The following is an 8,183-nucleotide window of genomic DNA, read 5'->3' as shown; positions in this document are numbered from 1 at the left end:
TTAGGGTGCAGTGCTGCAGTAGATGTAAAGGGTTTTTGTGAGGCATAGTACAGGGTTAATTGAAGTGCTGTGCTTCTTTATATGATGGTTTTGGGGTGCGATAATTGTGAGTCTTCTGTGGTTTTGTGTTGGGTTATATCTGTGGGTTTTCGGGAATTTATATGCTTGGGGGTGCAATGCACACTAACTAATATGTGTTTTCTGGGCTGTATCGGTTAAACCCACAGCAATGCGTTGCAGGCCTCTCTGGCAACAAAGAGGTTAATTATTTGTCTTTTCTGGTGCAAGTGCATCAGGCAATCTCACAAACTATCCTCCCCATTTGAGGCTTTAGGCTTCAGAGACACCATATTCCTAGAGGCCGGTAAAGCAGAGGTACACAGTCAGGGATATATCATGCGAAGAGCTTCTGAAAATGAAGAGTGCGGGCTCAGATTGATACATTTAATACAGTATGGTCAGGAGTGATGTACTCAGGCTAGCATCCTCGCAGAGCATCACTCACACATACACGTCGTGGTGAGCTGTGACAGGCTGGAGAAATGCCCCCACTTTTCAAACCGTACAAATGGCACTTGGACACAGTAACTCAATGCCGGACACCTCATTCTGAGTTTAAAGCGAGCTCGCCACTCACCGGCGGCTCCTCAATCTTCTTTATTTGTGGAGCTGGCTTTTGTGCTCCTTCGGAATCAAATAAATACCGCTGTAATGGTTGGAAGGTGCCATTCCCACAGAAAATACAGCTAAACTCACCAATAAGTCTTCTTTTCCCCACACACACAAATTTATGAGCTGGGTAGACTCTGCGTCTCAGACAGTAACAGAAAGTGTTACCTATCCCTGCGCTTGTCCTTAATTTGAGTTTCTTCTTTAATACCTGCAGAGTTCTCTATGCACTGAGAGAGGTCAGCGACAGCTCACAGCTCCCCTCACACCATGCTGATGGGTCAGCGACAGCTCACAGCTCCCCTCACACCATGCTGATGGGTCAGTGACTGCTCACAGCTCCCCTCACACCATGCTGATGGGTCAGTGACTGCTCACAGCTCCCCTCACACCATGCTGATCTGTCAGTGACCGCTCACAGCTCCCCTCACACCATGCTGATGGGTCAGTGACTGCTCACAGCTCCCCTCACACCATGCTGATGGGTCAGTGACTGCTCACAGCTCCCCTCACACCATGCTGATCTGTCAGTGACCGCTCACAGCTCCCCTCACACCATGCTGATGGGTCAGTGACTGCTCACAGCTCCCCTCACACCATGCTGATCTGTCAGTGACCGCTCACAGCTCCCCTCACACCATGCTGATGGGTCAGTGACTGCTCACAGCTCCCCTCACACCATGCTGATTGGTCAGTGACTGCTCACAGCTTCCCTCACACCATGCTGATGGGTCAGTGACTGCTCACAGCTTCCCTCACACCATGCTGATGGGTCAGTGACCGCTCACAGCTCCCCTCACACCATGCTGATGGGTCAGTGACCACTCACAGCTCCCCTCACACCATGCTGATGGGTCAGTGACCGCTCACAGCTCACCCCACCCCATGCTGATGGGTCAGTGACCACTCACAGCTCCCCTCACACCATGCTGATGGGTCAGCAACATCTCACAGCTCCCCTAACATCAAGCTGATGGGTCAGCGACCACTCACAGCTCCCCTCACACCATGCTGATCGGTCAGTGACCGCTCACAGCTCCCTTCACCCCATGCTGATGGGTCAGCGACCACTCACAGCTCCCCTCACACCATGCTGATGGGTCTGTGACCACTCACAGCTCCCCTCACACCATGCTGATAGGTCAGCAACAGCTTACAGCTCCCCTCACACCATGCTGATGAGTCAGCGACCACTCACAGCTCCCCTCACCCCATGCTGATGGGTCAGTGACTGCTCACAGCTCCCCTCACACCATGCTGATGAGTCAGTGACTGCTCACTGCTCCCCCCACCCCATGCTGATGGGTCAGTGACTGCTCACAGCTCCCCTCACCCCATGCTGATGGGTCAGTGACCACTCACAGCTCCCCTCACCCCATGCTGATGGGTCAGTGACTGCTCACAGCTCCCCTCACACCATGCTGATGAGTCAGTGACTGCTCACTGCTCCCCCCACCCCATGCTGATGGGTCAGTGACTGCTCACAGCTCCCCTCACCCCATGCTGATGGGTCAGTGACCACTCACAGCTCCCCTCACACCATGCTGATGGGTCCGTGACCACTCACAGCTCCCCACACCCCATGCTGATGGGTCAGCGACCACTCACAGCTCCCCTCACACCATGCTGATGGGTCTGTGACCACTCACAGCTCCCCTCACCCCATGCTGATAGGTCAGCAACAGCTCACAGCTCCCCTCACACCATGCTGATGAGTCAGCAACCACTCACAGCTCCCCTCACCCCATGCTAATGAGTCAGTGACTGCTCACAGCTCCCCTCACACCATGCTGACGGGTGTGACTGCTCACAGCTCCCCTCATCCCATGCTGATGGGTCAGTGACTGCTCACAGCTCCCCTCACCCCATGCTGATGGGTCAGTGACTGCTCACAGCTCCCCTCACCCCATGCTGATGGGTCAGTGACTGCTCACAGCTTCCCTCACACCATGCTGATGGGTCAGTGACCGCTCACAGCTCCCCTCACCCCATGCTGATGGGTCAGTGACCGCTCACAGCTCCCCTCACACCATGCTGATGGGTCAGTGACCACTCACAGCTCCCCTCACCCCATGCTGATGGGTCAGTGACCGCTCACAGCTCACGCCATGCTGATCAAACACCATTATTTGCTCCTTAAATCCTCTTCTATGGGGGTTACTCATTAACCTGCAATAGTGCTGGTTGGGGCAATATCACACGGAAAATGTGTGTCCATGAAACAGTGACCTGGTCAGCATTATCACAGTTTAATGAATACCCCAAAGTCTCTTAGGCAGTGAAGGAGATAAACCATTCGGCGCTAGCAGCTTAAGCAATATACTTCATCCCCATCCAGGACTGAATAAATAGCAATTGGGATTCTTACATTTACTTCCCTGAATTAAATAATATACATTCAGATGTGATTATACTGTACATAAGCATTTGTATATTTAAATAAAGGGGACAAAATGTGTGATCAGAAACAAAAATAATAATAAATTACCATTGAAATGGAACACAGAGATACAGCGGGTGAGATAAAACGCACCGAAATCTGACATTTCATCTAAAAATCAGGGACAAATATGAAGATTTGACCAGTATGAAGATCGCTCTGATATACGTGTAATGTTAGACAGACACTGATCACACAGACCGGGGGAACTGGGAGGGAAGGGGGGGTTCTCTTCTTCTTTTAAAGATAGCAAATTGTTTGAGTTTTCAGCAGGAAATTAATGTGTAATCGAGGCATTGTTCCTAGCTTCCCTGCACTCTCATTCCTCGCTCCTCCTGACACGATGCTTTATTGTGCTGGGGCCACTTGATAGGGGAATAATTAGAGGCGGACAGGCACTGTGTTTAAAGAGAGAACCGCTTTGCCACTGTAACGTGTGATCAGGATAATAGTATTTTCATGAAAGGCAGCAATTACATTTATTAACTGGGACAGGGCTGGCAGTGAGGAAATTAAGTAAAGGGCGAGTTTAAAAAAAAAAGTAGACACACAAAGACCCCCTCCCTATACACAAGGCCCCCACTGAGCTGCTTTCATCCTACTCTTAACAAGCTGCAATGCTCCCGCTGAGACTTAACGTGAAAATAAAGATCTCCAGCTTACCAATAAAGCCATCTTAACCTTTTGAAAAGAATGATCTGGACACGCTGCCTGTGGAGAAGCCAGGGCTGTGGTTACGCTTCTTGTTCTATTTATCCTGAGCTCTTATTTTTTTTTAATATATTGCATCATTGTTGCACCCGTTTTTATTTTTCTCTCACTTGCAAATTCAAATTTGACCTCTGACTCTGTGACCCTTTAACGCAGGCACCCCCAGTAAATCCGGATATCTGGACGTATTTGTGTGTGGCCAGCAAGGATGCAGTATGGACTATGGGCCTTATGCAGAGAGCATCGTTATTTCGAAATTCGCCATTTTTTGTACAATTTCGCGCAGAAACCGGCAGAAAATGGCGAGTTCCGAAAAACGCGCCATTTTGTTTTTTCAATTGCTAAAACTCGCCTCGCGGCTGGCGAAAACCTCGATCTCGCCATTTTTAATGCAGAGAGGTGCGAACGGCATAAAGCGGCTGTTCGCGCCAAAAAATGCCGCGATTCTCGCATTTTTGCCGCGCCAGGAAAAGATGGCAAGATGGCGCTCGCCGCCTATAGTAAAGGGGAAAAAAAGGCGCGAATTTGTTTTTACACGTTTCTGAAGCGCGCATCTCGCCAATTTAAACTCGCCACACGCATCCATGTTAAACATAGCAGAATTTGCACTTTTCTGCACATGGAGAATAAAACTCTCCAAAAAAGCTACTTTTTATGAAATTCGCCAATTTTAAAATTCTATGCTCTCTGCATAAGGCCCTAAGTATGGTGAGGAAGTGATCTCGGGAGGGAACTTCGCACATTCGTCTTTATTAACACATAAATAAACGGGAAAAAAAAATAATAATCCCATGTTAATGCAGATGTATGTATAGCTTTATTTGTACAGCGCCCACAGATGTACTCAGCGCTTTACAAGAGAGACAATACAGTACCGGGAGTTATAATACAATAACTGCAACAAACATGATCAGACCATAGGGAAGGAAATCCCTGCCCCAGAGAGCTTACAATCTAAGGCTGCGGCCATAGTAAGAGCTACGGCGTGAGAAAAAAGGCAGAAAGCAATGCAGACGGCCATAGACCGCGCGTGCACGTGAGCGCCGATGCGTGGCGAGACAAATTTGTTTGAATTTTACGCGCGATGGACGAGTCACGTGCGTGGTGGTTCAGCCAACGAGGGCGAACCGCTCACGTGACGTCACCGGCACAACTTCGGCACCCCGTCCATTGCGCAACCCTGCAGGACACAAATCGCTCCTAGTGCGCGCGCCCGTGAAGTCACATGCTCGGTCACGCGTGCGCCTGCACTATATCCGAGGCCTATGTGGTATGATGGGAGATTTGCAGAGACAGCAGGTGAGGGAATAAGTGCAGTAGTTGGCAGTGCTTGGCCAAAAAGGCTAGTAGTATTGTAGTAATGTATTTACCGTGTGTTGTAATTTTGTAAAGCGCCGCGGACACAGTTGGCGCTATATAAATAAAATGATACATACGTTACACTAATGAATCTCTGGATCTTGACCAGTTTGTAAACGCACATTGTTTTCCAAACGCCCAAGCACTTAACTCCCATTAAACATCGTGCGATTCAATAGTGTGTTATTTGCAAAAAGAGAATGAAATAAAACATGGATCTCTGCACGAGGGATGTAGAGATAATCATTTCATTTGCCAACATAAAATGTTTGTAAAATAATACGTCCAGACACTTTGCCCGCTTGCATGTATAAATATAGCAGGTTACAATATGCTATAGAGAAAAATGGTCCCCTGGGTGCACTGTTCTGAAGGCTACAGCACAAGAATAATATGTTCAGGTTTGGCATCGCTCAGACTCTAAATATAACAGAAGGAATACGAGAAAGATGCTGTGAATTTTAGGGTTTCCAGGTGTCCAGTATTGAACCAGACTGTTCTGTATTTGGACACTGTCCAATAAAAAATGAGAGGTAATACAGGACATGTGTGTGTCTGGTATTACCTCTCTGGACATAGTGACCTGACGGGCTTGGGGGGCAGTGGGATTTCCCAGAGCAGGGAGAGAGCAGGGCTGTTGCTAGGGTGCTGGGAGGAGGAAACAGCATGGAGCAGTGAGAGAGGGGTGTGTTTGTGTCTCGAGCGTGTCGCACCTTACACTATCGTGTCCAGTATTTTTGGAGAAGTCACCTGGCAACCCTAGCTGTGATGCAATTTAGTAATATCTTAGAGTTGTGTAACCTCCTTTCCCTATGCCTATGGGAAACCATGGGAGATTACACGTGCTGCTAATACCTGTACGCTCACAGGAGGCCTGGGGTGAGCTCTCTCTCTCTTAGTGCAGCGCCTCCACCTATGAGGATTCCAGCGTAGGCAGGATTTGCTCCTTATAGGAACCAATACAATACCAATAATACTATCACACCAAGGTATTTATAACTGGTATTTACTGAAACACATATGGCAACACTATAGAATATAAATGCAACACAACCACAAGCATGAGTAAATCCCCCAAAGTACTGAGGGTGCCTGGGGCACCTATAACCCCAGTGTCCGCACAGACAATCCCACCCACGTGTGAGGTAGCGCTACCCCCCTGTGATGTGTAGGTGCACGTCGGTACCTTCCTGGTTGCAAGCCTGACCAGGGTATAGTAAGAGGAAGATGCTGGATCAGGCCCCAAGCCATGGGCCACCAACACAGCTCCACTCACACCTTATCCTGGGGTTTAGTCCGCGGTGACGTCTCCGGTGCTGCCATGTGCAGCCTGTTCCCTGGCCACAGTTCGCCGAGTGGACGTCCCTCCACCAACGCAGTAAGGCTACGCTACTACTACAGGGGAAGAGTCTCTATCTGGGGCTTTCTCTACAATACTGGCATAAGTGTGACTCAGGGCCTAGCTAGGGCCTAGGCGGCAAGGTATAGGCCTAGTCCAGGAAGCTACTGCTCCTTGGACACTACTTTCTTCCTTGGATGCCTCCGTCAGACTGCCTGCATCCACGTTAGTCCCGCAGAGGATATCTTTTTAGATGGCCGTTCGCGCACTTTATCGCAAAGCCCTATGGGAATCGTAGTCCCTAGTGCCTGTGAAACCATTCCAAGATGGTCACCACGCCGATTGCAATGGCCGCCGCCACCTCTCCCCTATCGCGCGGGGTCCCGCTGAGCAGCTGGCCAGTTCTCCGCCCCGGAGCAGGGTGGGAGACTCGGCTACATCCTCCCCCTGGTGAGGAATCCAACCCCCTGCTTGGGAACAACATATGTGCAGGGACTTTATATAATGGAAAATGCATATTATTCACACAACTTATCATGTACAATACCATCTAAACCATATTAAACACTTCAGTGAGCATGGTCAATATAGATGAAACAAAATAAACCTGGCGCCAGATAATGTCCAAAAAGATGAGTCCTGTGATCCTCTAGAATCCGCACTGTTGCTCACAGGTCATGTAAAAAGAGAGAAGACAAACAAAAACAAATCATAGCATATAACTGATTTTCTTTTGTTTGTCTTCTCTCTTTTTACATGACCTGTGAGCAACAGTGTGGATTCTAGAGGATCACAGAACTCATCTTTTTGGACATTATCTGGCACCGGGTTTATTTTGTTTCATGTGTTATTCTGTCTGTACGGGACAGTAGTTATCAGGCAGCCTATCTTTATTTAAAAAGTATATTTTTGATTTATTACTAGTTAGTTATTTAGTCACTTTAGTGCTTTATTCACAGCATTTTTTCCGATGGTCAATATAGAGGCAAACCGACTCCGAGACAGCTGTTGAGACTCATAGTGAGATGCCCCTAGCAAATCATACACCATTTGTGTTGGAGGGCGTCTGACTCTTTGACTCAGACAAGTCTCTTCTCTGCCATCTTCTTGGTCGGAGAGGCTACGTTAGGCTTGAGACCCTGGCCCTCTCATAAAGTGTGAATCAGAGTTTGCATTGTCACTACTAGGAATGAAGCTTGGACTCGTTGGATCGAGAGGTCGACTTGTTGAAGCCGCTGGGAAGGGTACATGGATGACAGACGTATTATCCACTACATCCTCTGGCGGTATCCACCAGTCTCCATGGGTATCTGAGGACGCACCTTCCATTGGATCTGTGTTTTCTTCAATTACAGCTTCGGGGCTCCAATGGAATCTTCCTGTTCACATGAAGGCGTAACTGGCGTGGGTTCGGTATCACCCCCACCTACTTGGGGAATTTGGTAGCAGATGATTCCTGTGCTAGACTCTTATCCAGCCCCCTGCATCCCTGATGCGGTAGACGGGAAGCCCAGGCATCTGTAACTCCACTCCGAATGGAGCCTCTCGCCATCTGTCGGCCAGTTTGTGCTTCCACTGATATTCCTAGGTTCCAAGCTGAAGCTGCTGATACCGTACGTTACAGTCATACCTCCGCTTATTGTTCTGATTTAATTTGGTGGTGGC

Source organism: Ascaphus truei, chromosome 8 (genome assembly GCF_040206685.1).
Source record: "Ascaphus truei isolate aAscTru1 chromosome 8, aAscTru1.hap1, whole genome shotgun sequence".
NCBI lineage: Eukaryota > Metazoa > Chordata > Amphibia > Anura > Ascaphidae > Ascaphus > Ascaphus truei.
Note: the sequence above shows the minus strand (reverse complement) of the source record.